We start from the raw sequence: 17,006 nt of genomic DNA, 5'->3' as shown, positions 1-17,006 counted from the left end.
TGGGGAGTTATACATGATATAAATGATGAATTGATGGGTGCTGACGAGTTGATGGGTGCAGCACACCAACATGGCACAAGTATACATATGTAACAAACCTGCACGTTATGCACATGTACCCTAGAACTTAAAGTATAATAATAAAAAAAAAATGATACAGGGGATATCACCACCAATCCCACAGAAATACAAACTACCATCAGAGAATACTATAAACACCTCTACACAAATAAACTAGAAAATCTAGAAGAAATGGATATATTCCTGGACACATACACTCTCCCAAGACTAAACTAGGAAGAAGTCATATCTCTGAATAGATCAATAACAGGTTCTGAAATTGAGACAATAATTAATAGCCTACCAATCGAAAAAAGTTCAGGACCAGATTCACAGCCGAATTCTACCAGAGGTACAAAGACAAGCTGGTACTATTCCTTCTGAAACTATTCCAATCAATAGAAAAAGAGGGAATCCTCCCTAACTAATTTTAGGAAGCCAGCATCATTCTGACACCAAAGCCTGGCAGAGACACAACAACAACGGCAAAAAAAAAAAAAAAAAAAAAAAAAAAAAAAAAAAAAGAAAAGAAAAGAAAAAGAAAAAAGAAAAAAGAAAGAATTTTAGGTCAATATCCCTGATGAACATTGATGCAAAAATCCTCAATAAAATATTGGCAAACCGAATACAGCAGCACATCAAAAATCTCATCCACCACAATGAAGTCGGCTTCATCCCTGGGATGCAAGTCTGGTTCAACATATGCAAATTAATAAACGTTATCCATCACATAAACAGAACCAATGACAAAACCCACATGCTTATCTCAATAGATGCAGGAAAGGCCTTCAACAAAATTCAACAGCCCTTCATGCTAAAAACTCTCAATAAACTAGGTATTGATGGAATGTATCTCAAAATAATAAGAGCTATTTATGACAAACCCATAGCCATATCATACTGAATGGGCAAAAACTGGAAGCATTCCTTTTGAAAACTGGCACAAGACAAAGATGCCCTCTCTCACCACTTCTATTCAACATAGTATTAGAAGTTCTGGCCAGGTCAATCAGGCAAGAGAAAGAAATAAAGGTTATTCAACTAGGAAAAGAGGAAGTCAAATTGTCTCTGTTTGCAGATGACATGATTATATATTTAGAAAACCCCATCATCTCAGCCCAAATCTCCTTAAGCTGATAAGCAACTTCAGCAAAGTCTCAGGATACAAAATCAATGTGTAAAAATCACGAGCATATCTATACACCAATTACAGACAAATAGAGAATCAAATCATGAGTGAACTCCCATTCACAATTGCTAAGAAGAGAATAAAATACCTAGGAATCCAACTTACAAGGGATGCGAAGGACCTCTTCAAGGAGAACTACAAACCACTGCTCAATGAAATAAAAGAGGACACAAACAAATAGAAGAACATTTCATGCTCATGGATAGGAAGAATTAATATCATGAAAATGGCCATACTCCCCAAGGTAATTTATACATTCAATGCTATCCCCATCAAGCTACCACTGGTTTCCTTCACAGAATTGGAAAAAACTACTTTAAAGTTCTTATGGAACCAAAAAAGATCCCACATAGCCAAGATAATTCTAAGAAAAAAGAATAAAGCTGGAGGCATTACACTACCTGACTTCAAACTATACTATAAGGCTACAGTAACCAAAACAGTATGGTACTGGTACCAAAACAGATATATAGACCAGTAGAACAGATCAGAGTCCTCAGAAATAACACCACACATCTACAACCATCTGATCTTTGACAAACCTGAAAAACACAAGCAATGGGGAAAAGATTCCCTATTTAATAAATGGTGCTGGGAAAACTGGCTAGCAATGTGCAGAAAGCTGAAACTGGATACCTTCCTTATATCATATACAAAAATTAACTCAAGATGGATTAAAGACTTAAATGTAAGACCTAAAACCATAAAAACATTACAAGAAAACCTAGGTAATACTATTTAGGACCTAGGCATGAGCAAAGACTTCATGACTAAAACACCAAAAGCAATGACAACAAAAGCCAAAATTGACAAATGGGATCTAATTATGCTAAAGAGCTTCTGCACAGCAAAAGAAACTCTCAGTAAAGTGAACAAGCAACCTACAGAATGGGAGAAAATTTTTGTAATCTATCCGTCTGACAAAGGGCAAATACCCAGAATCTACAAAGAACTTCAACAAATTTACAAGAAAAAAACAACCCCATTGAAAAGTGGGCAAAGGATATGAACAGACAGTTCTCAAAAGAAGACATTTATGCAGCCAACAGACATATGAAAAAATGCTCACATCACTAGTCATTAGAGAAATGAAAGTCAAAACCACAATGAGATACCATCTCTCACCAGTTAGAATAATGGTCATTAAAAAGTCAGGAAACAACAGGTGCTGGAGAGGATGTGGAGAAATAGGAACGCTTTTACACTGTTGGTGGGAGTATAAATTAGTTCAACCATTGTGGAAGACAATGTGGTGATTCCTCAAGGATCTAGAACTAGAAATACCTTTTGACCCAGCAATTCCATTACTGGGTATATACCCAAAGGATTAGAAATTATGCTACCATAAAGACACATGCACACGTATCTTTACTGTGACTCTATTCACAATAGCAAAGACTTGGAACCAACCCAAATGCCCATCAATGATAGACTGGATAAAGAAAATGTGGCACATATACACCATGGAATATTATGCAGCCATAAAAAAGATGAGTTCATGTCCTTTACAGGGACATGGATGAAAGTGGAAACCATCATTCTCAGCAAACTATCACAAGGACAGAAAACCAAACACCGCGTGTTTTCACTCATAAGTGAGAATTGAACAATGAGAACACATGGACACAGGGAAGGGAACATCACACATTGGGGCCTGTTGGGGGGTGGGGGACTGGGGGAGGGATAGCATTAGGAGAAATACCTGATATAAATGATGAGTTGATGTGTGCAGATGTGTGCAGCAAACCAGCATAGTGCATGTATACCTATGTAACAAACCTATATGTTGTGCACATGTACCCCAGAACTTAAAGTATAATATAAAAAAAAAAAAAGAATCCTTTCTATTAATACTTCTATTATTCAACAAGATTCTGGAATTTATGGCCAATGAAAGAACATAAGGAAAGGAAAGAAAGTATATATTGGTTGTAAAATGTATGATTTTTACCAAAAATTATATAACTTCCTTGGAGTAAAATCAAGAAAACTGTTTGCTACAGCAACAGAAAGTACGAGAAAGCAGTTAATACAAGATTAATATACCAAAAATCAAGAAAAGTTAGAAAAGGAAGTGGAAAACAAGACCCATTAATAATGCTAATAAACATACCTAGAAATAAATCCAATAAGAAAGATGCAAGATTTTCAATTAAACACAAAAGAAAGACTAAAATAAATGAGGAAACATAACTATATTGGGGGAAGAGTATAAAGTAATAAGTTATAATAAAATTATTGCAATTACAATTAAAAACTAAATTGAGCATTTTCAGAACCTTGAAAAATTAGTTTAAAATTTCATTTGAAATATAACAAATAAGTTAGAATGCTATGAGCAATGTGAAAATGGTTAATTGTCTTAGTCTGTAATTTGATAAAACATATTATAAAATACAGCAATTAAAACATCCTGATACTAATAGTGATAAAAATCAATAGGTCAATGAGTTATTCATAATAAAAAATAGACCTTGATGTATATGAGATTTACTATATAATACAAGTGATATTTAATATTAGTGGAGAAAAGACATGTTGTTCAATGAATGGGTTGCAAAATTTGCCTACCTAATTGGGAAGAAATGAATCTATATTCCTACTTCAGAACCATATCCTAAAAGGTCTCTAGATTGGTTAATGTTTTAAAAATAGCAAAAATAATAAATGGAGCAGTGGAAAATAATTTTTATGTAAGAAACACCTTGCTAAACATATCAGATAAGTACAAACCATAAAGAAAAGGGTGAATGAAATGACTATATAAACCAAGATAAAAGACAAATGACAAAATGAGGGAAATTGCAATGACACCCAATGTGTTAAAATTATCTTTCACAAATCTGTAAGATAAAGGAAAACACCACCACAGAAAATAAACAACAAATATACACACAGAATTCACAAAGAAGTAACATAGATGATCATTAAACATAGTTCTTAAAAAAATATACAAACTCACAATTAAGTAAACAAAATTAGACTAACAAAGACTAAAATGTATTAAAAATTTACATTGTTAGGTATGGCAATAGGAAAAAATATGGACTTTAATCGTTCTTGACGGAAGAATACACTGACATATTTTGTTTTTCTCTTCTAGAAATTTATTCTGCAAAAATATTTCTCCGAGTAATCACAGATACATGTATAATGATGCCACTTATATTACAAGTGTGAAACTAATCCAAATGCCTATCATTGGAGGACTGGTTAAATAGATTATAATAACTCCGTATCATAGAGTGGAATACTATATGGCTATTAAAAAGAATGAAATGACTCTTTGTGTATTGATATAGAAAGATACCCAATGTATATTGTTTAGTAAAAAGGTAAGTGTAAGTTACACATACACACAGTATGATATATTTTTGGTAGTATATGTACATATTTGCATAAACACCGTCCAAAAACTGGAAGGATATAGAGCATGGTGTAAGGATGGGGTGGAGAGTTTCATTATTCCTTTTGAATAAATTTGTTCGATGACGCCTATGTTAATTGTATATAGAAAAAAAATGAAAACGAAGAAGTATATGGTAAAATGGGGAACTCAAAGCCAAACTTGTGCCTAACTCTGACTTTAAATACCCGAAGAAAACAAATTTTGAAAGAAAATTACTCAAATCAGTCCTATATCTCTGGAATATGATAAATTTCACAGAGATTTTTACGTTGTTTTCTCCACGGGTTTCTCTGTGATGATCTGCGCTGCACTGCTTGATGAGTCCAAAGGACTTTGCTGATGATCAGGATGCCAGAGTGTGGTGCCGGAGAGTCACCAAGCCCCAAATTAAACTTAGGAACTATGGCAAGGTAGGGCCCCCAACCAGTAAATCAAGGAACCCAGGCCTGTCATAACTGTAATCTCTCAAGCCCTATTTTCCTTCACTTCTAAATACCCTTGCATTGTTCCTTGAACCATCCATGGAGGCCATGTAAGATGACAGCAGCTGCTGTCAGGAAAACCACCTCTGGTAGCTGTAGTTTAGGGATGGGATGGGTATAGAAGAGATGCTCTGAAGACATGAAAACACCTCTTTAATGTGGCAGGACATTGACTTGTAGGGAATGGAAAGAACATTAGCGATAAACTTTGGTAGCTGTTTTGGAACACAGAACACTTGGAATGGAAACAGAAATTCCCTCAGGGAAAATCACAGCAAGTAGACTGCAGCCACAAAATAAAGAACAGCCCAGAATATGCAAATGAATATGTTTCTTCCTACACGTAACTGCATATCTTTATAGCATCACCTTCAAGGCTAATATATTTCATTTCCTTTACTGCTTTATAATTCTTTGGAGAGCTGACTTTAAAAACAACATTGATGTTTACACTCTTAAAATTTTAGTGCATATATGCACTCAGAAAATTGGATTAGATTGGGGAAAATCCATATAGTAGTAAAATTCTTTTAAAAATTACTAACTGGCTGGCACTTTTATCTAAATATGAGAATCATGACTTTTTCTCAGCATTTCCTTTTAAAGAGGTTATAAAGTTAAGCTGTAAAAGGATTCACATCAGTCCTGATGGAACAAGGGATGATAAAGTCCAAGCAAATAGCCATTAACACAAACTTGTCTTTGTCTTTATAGGAAGGGAAATTTCAAGAATAACTTTGAAAACAGTAATTTTTATAGAGTGAAGGCAAGATTGTGCATTAAAATGTGCATTTTGTTAGGAGGCAGTCATATGGATTGGCTCTACATCACCACCCAAATCTCGTCTTGTAGCTCCCATAATTCCCATGTGTTGTGTGAGGGGCCCAGTGGAAGATGGTTGAATCATGGGGGCTGGTCTTTCCCATGCTGTTCTTGTGATAGTGAATGAGTCTCACGAGATCTGATGGTTTTAAAAATGGGAGTTTCCCTGCACAAGTTCTCTTTGCTGCTGCCATCCTTGTAAAATGTGACTTGCTCCTCCTTGCTTTCCACCATGATTGTAAGACCTCCCCAGCCACGTGGAACTGTTAAGTCCAATAAACCTCTTTCTTTTGTTAATTGCCCAGTCTTGGGTATGTCTTTATCAGCATTATGAAAATGTATTAATACTGGTAGACTACTGGATCTAGGCCCAGTTTTGTTATTTATTACTACATGGAATTGCATAGTTCATTTTGGGTGACTTATCAAAACCCTGAACCTCCATTTCTTTATCAAAAGATAGAATTGAAGTAGATGGTGTCAAAGATATGACAACTCCAAGCTCTCAAATATAATTGTAGATTTTTAACAAAATGCAACAAGTAGAGAGAGAGAGAGAGAGATGAAAGAAGGAAGTGAGGGGATAAATTAAATTTAAAATGATGTCAAGTACTAATTTAAAAAGTAGCCTTTACTGACTTGAAAGTAAAAAGTCAATTTATTCTGTTTTTAAACACTATTTTAAAAATATGCTTTATTCTCATTTATAAAATCATTTCTTCAAATAATATTATATCTGAAGTCATAGTACATGTTATTTTTTTGTTATTGAACAATTTTTGTTATGCTATGATCTGAGTGTGCCTTGAAATTTAATATGTTGAAAACTTCTCTAATGTGACAGTATTAGGAGGTGAGACCTTTGGGAAATGATTAGATCATGAAGATGGAACCCTCATGAATAGGATTGCCTTTTACAAGAGGCCCAAGAAAGATCCCTTACCCCTTCCACCAAGTGAGGATGGAAAAGATGCCTTCTGTGAATGAGAGTGGGCCCTCACCTGGTAGCAAATATGCTGGCATCTTGTTCTTGAACTTCCTGGCCTTCTGAACTATGAGAAATAAATCCTATTGCATATAAGTCACTCAGTTTATGGCATTTTTTTTATAGCAGTCTGACTAGACTAAGACAGAGTAGTAAGTAAGCAAAATGGGCTCATTTTAATATATGACATAGACAGAAAAAAAAACATAAAACATGTTACTGGAAAGATACTAAAGCACTCAGATAAAATGAAATGGAAATGCTCTTTTCTCCTTGAACAGGGAAAAGTGTTTACATGAGAAGAGAAAAAACAAGAGGAAGATAATGAGGTGCCTGATTTTTAAAAAATAAACTTTTACTTTTGAATAGTTTCAGATTTACAAAAAAAAGTCATGATGATAGTACAGAAGGTGGCTATATAACCTGTACCCAGTTTCCCTTATTGCTAATATATCCCATCTCTATGATTAATTTATAATAACTAGTGAATGGATATTGACATACTTTAATTAACTAACGTCCAAACGTTATTCTGATATTTTTACTTTTTACCAAATAACCTCTTTCTGCTCCAGGATCCAATTCAGGGTGTGGCATTACATTTAGTCGTCATGTCTTCTGATTTCAGTCTCTATAATTCCCAGTTCCCCACAGCTGGGACTCCTGACATCCCATATACAAGAGCAACTCAACCCCTGTGTCAGGCCATATTTAAACTGTGCTAATCCCCGAGGCAGAAGCCTCAGTATCAAGTCCCATTCTTAATATCAAGTCCCACTGGGTTTGACCCCATACTAAAAGCTGCCAAGTTAGCCAGTCAGTCCCAAAGTACAGGCCTTCTATGTGCTCTGTTCCAGTAGCTACTTTTCTGAGGCTAAGACCCCTTTGCTTTTAATCTGATCTAGGATAAATGTCTCCTGCTGAATTTTGACTCCTATGCTCACACCCTAGTCACACATCCTTCAGTGTCAGGCTCTTAAAAGAAAGTGGTCTTGTCCCCAAGCTCAATCTTGCTATGTGCCACTGATTCTAAAGTTGGGCTTCTGCATTAACCTAATTTAAGATCTTTGTTAAATAACCTATCTGGTTTTCCTCTCAGAAACCTAAGAGCTTGTTTTTCTTCCAGGAAAATTTCCTGGTGGGTGTCAGAATCCTGTCCCTGAAATCCAGTCTACCAGCTAAGGCCTTGTTTTGCCATGGACACCTGCACCACCCGTCCCTAGGACCTGCATGTTCATGGAGACACTGATATCATGTCATGGATCTCCACTCTCAGTCAAGTCCTCTGAAACACATGCCAAGGAGTTCCTATATGAAATGAATGACTGGTCAGGGGTCATCATGATTATACTCAACAACCATGATTGTACTCAACAAATTTTCTCTGAGTAAATGCCCGTGGGCGAAAGCCCAGGGCATAAACCTTGGAACCTGAGTCAGCTTCTGAGGGGGAAGAGTGGCTCCCTCTCCAGTCAGGCCTGGCTCTGTCCTGCCCATTCTCACCAGCAGCCAGCAGTCACATTCTCCAAATGAAACAGCCTTTTAACTGAACAACTCAACAAAAGGGGGAAACTCAGTTTTTGTCTAAATGAAAGAAAACTGAGGACAATGTAGGTGCCATTTCCTGACTTTATCTAAATATAAGTTAAATTCTACACTGCATTTAGTAATGGATAAGCTTTGTTTGCAGCTATAGAAGTCGTGATTGTTAAATATGGTCAAGATAAACCATTTAATTCAGCTCTTTTTATTTGACATGACACTGATAAGATACGAATTTGAAAACCACATAAAAAATTGGGAAATACTAAAATACTGATTATGTAAATTTAAAATTTTATCATATAGGAATCCTTTTTCCAGCAAAATAAATTTTTTAATTTAAAAAATCTGAGTTTTTTCTTTACCCAATTGTCAAAATCAGATTTATCAGCTAGCATAAATCATAATTCCTGTAACAGGTTCATAAAGTAGGCTAGGTTTACAAACACAGTCTATAGGGTGCTTTATCTTATATTCTGTTCATTTTAATTTTTAACTGATGTTTATTATTTAATAATGTTATTCTTTATTTGTTATTATTGACACCTTTGAGTTTAAGTATTCTGTAGTCTAGACAGGATACACTTATTGATACTGTAAATAATAGACAAAGGATTAGTGTGCAATTTGCTGTTAATGTAATTGATGGATTTGATTCTCCACTGCATTACTTCTCTGTTCTTACTTTAACTCTAATGTCAATGGTCTTGATCATTGGACAATGCATATAATGATATAATGCCTGCATAAAAATGTATGTGGTTCTTCATATTTCTTAAATTTGTTCCTTTTTTCTCGTGGTTTCATAAAAATGGTGTTACAAATAGAATGGCACAAAATGAAGCTTCAAATCAGGATGTGTTTTTCTGTTTTAATACCTTGCTATACACAATTTATTTTTCAGAGGTGGAATATTGGGGTTATTTAATGGAAGGTATGAAGTTAGAGAAGTGAGAATAGAAGTAGCTTTTCATGTCTGGGTTTACTGAGGTGAGGCAGAATGACAGTGGACCTTGTCTCTCCTCCTGTGCAATCCACAGAGCTTATAGGAGGTGACCCTAAGGCCGAGGTTGAGATTTCAGGTGGACCTCTGAAAGGGTGAAAAGGCATTCTGCCCATCAAGCAACTGTCCATGTATCACCCTTAGTCATATTAATATTAAAAGAAATCCAGCGTATGCTTGCAAACAGCCTTGCTTTATTTCTGTCAAGAACAAGACACAAAGAATAGGCTTAATTGCAGATATTTTACATGTCTGTATATGAATTTTTAATTGCAATGTGAATGGGATTAAAATTAGAAAAAATATATCACTGATTACAGGTTATAAAGTATTAAGCATACTCAGTTTCTAGATCTTGGTTTGTAATACTATTCTCCAATACAAAGCATCAGGCTCCTTGGAGAAATGGCTGATTATACGAATGGGGCAGAAAATATACAAGACAAGTCTGGAGCATCGCGTAGTGTCATAAAATAAGGAAATGCTAAAAACAAAACAAAAATGGGTATGGCAACATAGAAGCCAACAGAAAGAGATCCCAATGGCCACAGCTGGGGTAAATGGAGCAAGAAGATAAATAGTGCAGTATTACATTATATCCCAATGTATAAAACAAATATCCATGCGTTTTTGAATAAATAACATGTACAAAAGAATTCCAAATAATTTGTATAGCTATCTCCTCAAAGATGTGGAGAATAACTGCCCCGCCACAACCCCCATAAGTATGAGCTGCACATAGTGACTTCCTTCTAAAGAACACAGCATGGATGGAAGGGGAAAGAGTAACTCACAGTGGAAAAGAACTCTGCTTCAGCCACATAATCGCGTTTGACAGCATCTGTGACAGGTCATGTTGACAGCATGAACTTTCGATGTGATGTGAGGAAAATGGCATTCTACCTCTGTGTTCTTCCTCCCCAAAATTTGTAACCACCATCTAATCATGAGGAAAACATCATACAAGTCCAAATTGAGGAAAATTCTACAAAATGCCTGATTACTATTCATCAAAACTGTCAAGGTCATCAAAAAGTAAGGAAAGTCTGAGAAACTGCCACAGTCTAAAGACAGTCCAGGGAAACATGATGACTCGGTGGTATTCTGGGTGGGTTTCTGGAACGGAAAAAGGACAACAGGTAAAGTCTAAGAACATATGAATAAAGTATGAACTTTAATTAATAATGATGTGCTAATATTGATTCATTAGCTATGACAAAAGTACCATAGTAACCGAAGATGTTAACAATTAGAGAAACTGGATGCAGGATTTATGGGAACCCTCTGTACTATCTTTGCAATGTCCCTATAAATCTAAGACTATTCTAGTATACAAAGTTCATTTTAAAATAAATTTTTTAAAAATTTAAAATACTAGACCACAATATCAAAATAGGTAGAAATCCTCAGTCATAGGACTCTAATAATCCAAGATGTAACCTAAAAATTATACCTAAAGCTGTTCAAAACAGGATTAATTAAAATAACATAAAAAGGAAAACTAGGGAATGATTAGAATAAAATTATTGTATAATTATACCCATTTGATGATGTCAACTTTTAAAAAGCATGGTGTGATACATATGGTTTGGCTGTGTCCTTACCCAAATCTCATATTGAATTGTAGTTTCCATAATCCCCATGTGTCATGGGAGGGACCCAGTGGGAGGTAATTGAATCAAGGGGGTGGTTACCCCCATGCTGCTCTTCTCATGATAATGAGTTCTCACGATATCTGATGGTTTTATAAGAGACTTTCTCCTGTTTGCTAGGCACTTCTCCTTCTTGCCATCATGTGAAGAAGGTTGTGTTTGCTTCCCCTTCCAGCATGATTATAAGTTTCCTGAGGCCTCCTCAGCCATGCAGAACTGTGAGTCAGTTAAACCTCTTCCTTTATAAATTATCCAGTATCAGGCAGTTCTTTATAGCAGTGTGAGAATGGGCTAATACAGGTGGTAGATAGGCAAATACTTGTGAAACACTACTGAATGAAAAAGATGAAAAGATTGATAACCTCTGGCCTTCCTGTGGTCTGAGACAAACAGACTTCTTACTTTTACTGCTGTGGTCGGGTTTTCTGTTCTCTGCGGCCAGATGCACTCCTCATAGTCAAAAGATAGAAGTAAACGACAGTGCTCGAAGATTGTAAATTGGGGTAAATCTTTCTAGAGGAAATACGGAAATATGTGACAAAAATCTCCTGATTTTGATAAATTATTAATAAATAAGTTTAAACTTTAATTTATACATATTTTACCTATTGTGAATGTACATAAAGATTCAAATATTTGAATATTAATTTAATCGTTGTTGGGTTTGGGGTTTTATTTGAGTCTCGCTCTGTCATTCAGGCTGGAGTGCAGTGATATGATCACGGCTCACTGTAGCCTTCATCTCCCAGGCTCAAATGAGCCTCCCACCTCAGGATAGTGGGTAGCTGGGACTGCAGGTACATGCAACCATGCCTGGCTAATTTTTTAAAATTTTTTTGTAGAGATGGGATTTTGCCATGTTGCCCAAGCTGGTCATGGCCATTGTTAATAGTATTTTAAAGAAAACTACTTTATGTCCCAACAATATATTATTTACATAAATATTATATAATATTTACATAAATTATGGTTCAACCATCCAATAGAATACTTTACACTCATTAAAACTCAGGTTGTGTAACTTCACAGGAAAAGCTTCATAATAAGTGTAAAAAGGAGCTTTCTCAAAGAAGTAAGAATCATCTCATACTTTAATATAATGATAATTACATATTTATAATGATTACTTACATATGATTATATAATATGATTATGAATTATCAATATACTTGTGTAATTAAATATAGAAAATAATATAAAATATATAAATATTTTTATATTACATAGGCAGAAAAGTTGGAGGATTTTACTAACCAAAACTAGAATAGTGATTATCTTTAACAGTGCTTTTTATTTTTTACATTACATCTTACATTTTTATAATACATTTTTTCTACAATTTCAATTTTACACTGTCCTTGTATTGTTTTTTGAACCAAAAAAGAATAAATATTATTTTTAAAAAAATTAAAACCATGGTTAGAACTCAGCTCTGATATGAGTGTAAAGTCAATGGCTATAAAGTTATTTTTTAAATTGTTACACATGGACTTACTCCTAATTAAATGCATTTCACCTTGAGAAGAATTACTTCTGTCTGTACTTTAGTGTCTAGAATACTGCAATTTTGTGTAAATATGAAATTGGGTCTTAACTCATCTTCATACAGCTTTCTTAGGTGCTCCATGGCATCTGAGAGCCAGTAGTGTTTTAAACAGAGTCCTTACAATCTGGAAATTTAAGTTCTAAGTTTAGATTATTTACATCTTCAATTGTGTTTTCACTAAGTCCCTTCACTCTTCGGAAATTATAGTTTCCTACATGTAAAAGGCTATCTCCTATGATTAAATCATGAGGTATCCTGGGCAGATGATGACTTCAGTAATGTTGTGCCCCCAAAAGAGAGTGTGGCTCAAAGTGGGACATGTTTTCCTTTCCTTTGAACACATATTACCTTCCTCATCTCCACGGCCTCCTACAAGGCAGATAAGCAACAGATGTGACCATTACAAACAATCGTCAGATGAAGCAGTGACATAAACAGGCAGAGTAGGATGAGGGTGTGTTGATTTGCACGTGGGAGGAGCAGCTTTCAGAGCGAAGAATGAATATTGGATGAAGTTATCAGGTAAAAATGGACTTGCTCAATATCCCAGAAAGGAAACTCCTCCTGTGCCTGAGTTCAAGAACAACTGCCTAGGGTGTAATGAGAGACTTCAGCTGATGGAGGGGAAAATGACATGCCACCTGGAGAAAAACCCAGGGAGAGACCAACATTCCCTTTGTTCCCCTTATAGAGGCCTTACACATTCTCACTGAAACAGGAATTAACATCAACATAATTCAGGTGCCTGAGGAGTTCCTTTTTTTCACAGGCAGGGTCTCTCTCTCTCTCTCTCTTCCCAGGGTGGAGTGCCATGGAGCAATCATAGCTCACAGTAGCCTTGAGCTCCTAGTCTCAAGGGAGTCTCCTGTCCTGGCTCCCCAAAACTCTGGGATTATAGGCATAACTCACCACGCCCAGCTCCTGGGGAGTTCTTTATCTTTGGCAAATCTAAATTAGCTCCAGCCTGATTGGGATGAGAATAGAGTAGATTCCTTCTATCTCTTTTTTAAAATTAAAGTAGTTTAAGAAAAGATATGGAAATGCAGAAATGGATACAATGTACTTCCTAAAAAGATGTCAGGAATCCACTCTCTCACATTCTTTGTCTCTCTCTGTCTCTCTCTCTCCTTTCTCTCACTCTTCACCCTCCTTCCTCCTTCCTTCTCTCTGTTTATGCCAAGCTTAATGGGAAAACATGACAGGGTACACTTTCTGAGGGTTTTTAAAATTACTATAATAACGAGAAAAATAGTAACTTTAGGGTGAAGAAACCTGGAAGACACCACCTTCACCAAGTAATCAAAGTTAACATCATCAGTAAGAGACAAATCAATGGCCTGTGTCTCCTGATATGCTGCACTTAAAACGACATGGCATAATTTCTGTGATATTTTTACTCAAAAATGTATATTTAATTGTGGAATCTATCAGATAGACCTAAATTTGGCCAGGCACAATGGCTCACACCTGTAATCCCAGCACTTTGGGAGGCCGAGGCAGGCGTATCACTTGAGGTCAGGAGTTCGAGACCAGCCTGGTCAACATGGTGAAACATGCTCTCCACTAAAAATACAAAAAATAGGCTGACAAGGTGGCACATGCCTCTAATCCCAGCTACTCGGGAGGTTGAGGCAGGGGAACCACTTGAACCTGGGAGGAGGAGGTTTCAGTGAGCCAAGATTGCGCCACTGCACTCCAGCCTGGGTGACAGAGCGAGACTGTCTCAAATAAAAAAATAATAATAACCCTACATTTAGAAATATTTCTAAACATAACTGACCAGTGCTCTTCAAAAGTGACAAGACCATGAAAGACAAAGCAGCACTGACAATCAGTTCTAGAATAAAGGAGAGTAGATATACATGGCAGCCCAAAGCAGCATGTGATCATGGATTGGAACCTGGACAATAAAAATGACATTAGAGAGACAATTGGTAAAAACTTTAAAGAAGGTTTGATAATTGTACTGAATCAATGTTTAATCTCCTGATTTTGATAACTTAGTTACATAAGATATTAACTTCTGAGAAATTTTGGTGAAAATATACAAAGATTTTTTGTAGCTGCTTTATAAACCTGAAATGATTTAAAAATGAAGAGTTAAAAAGTTAAAAATAAACATATGAAAATGGGCAGAGAAATAATTTCACATTTCACATAGAACTCAGAGTACTTTTAGTAGCAACGGTCCTGTCAAGTAGTAGCCCCATTTTATAAAATTAAGGAACTTAGACTAAGAAAGCTGAAGTCACATGCTTAAAGATCACAGAATTAGTGAATGTTGACTTCAGGTCTGTTATGATGGCGTGATAACAGATATGATATTTTGATAAATTGAACACTTTAGTCTTATGAAATGCCCTCTTTATCCCTGGTGATATTTCTTGTTTTGAATTCCCATATAATCTTAAAAGACACAGTTCAGCTTTATTATGATCAGTGTTTGGTTACACTTTTACACAGTGTTTATGTTACATCTTTTATCATTCTTTTACTTTTATCCTTTTTTGATATTTAAAGTGAATTTCTTGTAGACAGTATGTAAGTAGTAGGTCATATTTTTTTTTTATTCAGTCTTACAATCTCCGCCTTTTAATTGGACTGTTTATACCATTTGGTTTTAATGTAATTATTAATAGAGTAATGTTGAAATTCTTTGTCTTACTATTTATGTTCTCTTTGACCCACTTGTTCTGAGTTCTTTTTTCTCTTTTCCTGCCCTCTATCTTATAAATCAAGTATTTCATTTTAGTCTGTTTCATCAGCACTATGACTTAGTGTTTCTCTCTTTTTAAAAGTGTTTGCTTTAAGGTTTACAATATGCATCATTAACCTTTCACAGTCTACCTTCAATTAATAATATGCCTCTTCCCATATAAAGTAAGAACTGTACAACAGGATACATCTTTTCCATCTTTTCTGTCTGAAATTTGAAATGCTCCAAAATTCAAAACATTTTGAGTACCAAATTGATGCTTCAAGTGGAAAATTCCATACCTGACATCTTTGCCTTCTACAACTCATTGCATACAAACTTTGTTTCATGCACAAAAATATTAAATATATTGCATAAAATTACCTTCAGGATATGTGTATAAGGTGTGCATAAAACATGGATTACTTTTGTGTTTAGACTTGGGTCCCATTCCCAAGATACCTCATTATGTGTACTCAAATATTCCAATATTCAAAAAAATCCAAAATTCGAAACACTTCAAATTCAAAACAAAGCATTTTGGCCAAGGGATACCCAACCTGTATTTTTGCATAGACTTTACTTCTACATGTATTACAAAATATATAATATATTGATTATATTTTTTCACTGACAATTATCTTTTAAGGAATCAAAAAATGAGAACAATGTTTATTCACATTTACTATTTCTGTACTTTTCAATTTCAATACTTCGCAAAGATTTAAGTTTATTACGTAATTTTCCTGAAGAACAACATTTAACATTTCTGTAGTACAAATTTTCTAGTGACAAATATTTCTCAGCTTTTGCTTGTCTAAAAATCTTTATTTTTTTCTTTATTCTTAAAGGCTTTATTTAAGGATATTCCTGCTGGATATGGCTAGGCCGTGAGTGTTTTTCATTTAGTACTTTATAGATATCTTTTGACTCACAGGATTTCTGAGCTGAGATCACGCCATTGCACTCTGGCCTGGGCGACAGAGTGAGACCCTGTCTCAAAACAAAACAAAAACAACAACAAGAAAAGTTTTTTGTTCATCATCACTTATTATCAGCATTTTAATTATGATGGGCTTTGGCATGTTTGTGTCTTCATGTGTATATGTTTATCTGTCTTGGGATTTGTTGAGCTTCTTGAATCTGTGCATTTACAGTTTTCATCAAATTTACAAAAAAATTTTCCATTATTCAAGTATTTCCCCATAACTAAAATTACACATGATATGGTTTGACTGTGTCCCCACCCAAATCTCATCTTGAATTGTAGTTTTCACAATCCTCATGTGCTGCAGGAGGGAGCCAGTGAGAGATAATTGAATCATGGGGATGGTTTCCCCCATACTGTTCTCATGGCAGTGGATAAGTCTCACAAGATCTGATAATTTTATAAGGGGAAACCCCTTTCATCTGGTTCTCATTCTGTCTTGCTTTATGCTATGTAAGAAGTGCTTTTTGCCTTCCGCCATGATTGTGAGGCCTCCCCAGCCACGTGAAACTGTGAGTCCATTAAACCAATTTTTCTTTATAAATCACCCAGTCTCAGGTATGGTTTTATCAGCAGCATGAAAATAGACTGATACAACACATATGTTAGATTAGCTTGGTACAGGTCACTAAT

At 35.3% G+C, this 17,006-nt stretch overlaps 1 long non-coding RNA gene across 1 annotated transcript in view; it reads left to right on the top strand.

Moving 5' to 3' along the window:
• The window catches only part of LOC111520735, a 75,170-nt gene that overhangs the window by 10,078 nt on the left and 48,086 nt on the right, over window positions 1-17,006 (top strand). The window contains exon 2 of the long non-coding RNA XR_002724746.1: window positions 10,343-10,631. This is a non-coding gene — a long non-coding RNA (uncharacterized LOC111520735). The remainder of the gene's footprint in view (window positions 1-10,342; window positions 10,632-17,006) is intronic.

The sequence above is a fragment of the Piliocolobus tephrosceles genome, chromosome 5 (assembly GCF_002776525.5).
Source record: "Piliocolobus tephrosceles isolate RC106 chromosome 5, ASM277652v3, whole genome shotgun sequence".
Taxonomy (NCBI): domain Eukaryota; kingdom Metazoa; phylum Chordata; class Mammalia; order Primates; family Cercopithecidae; genus Piliocolobus; species Piliocolobus tephrosceles.
This window is presented reverse-complemented; position numbering and strand designations above follow the sequence as displayed.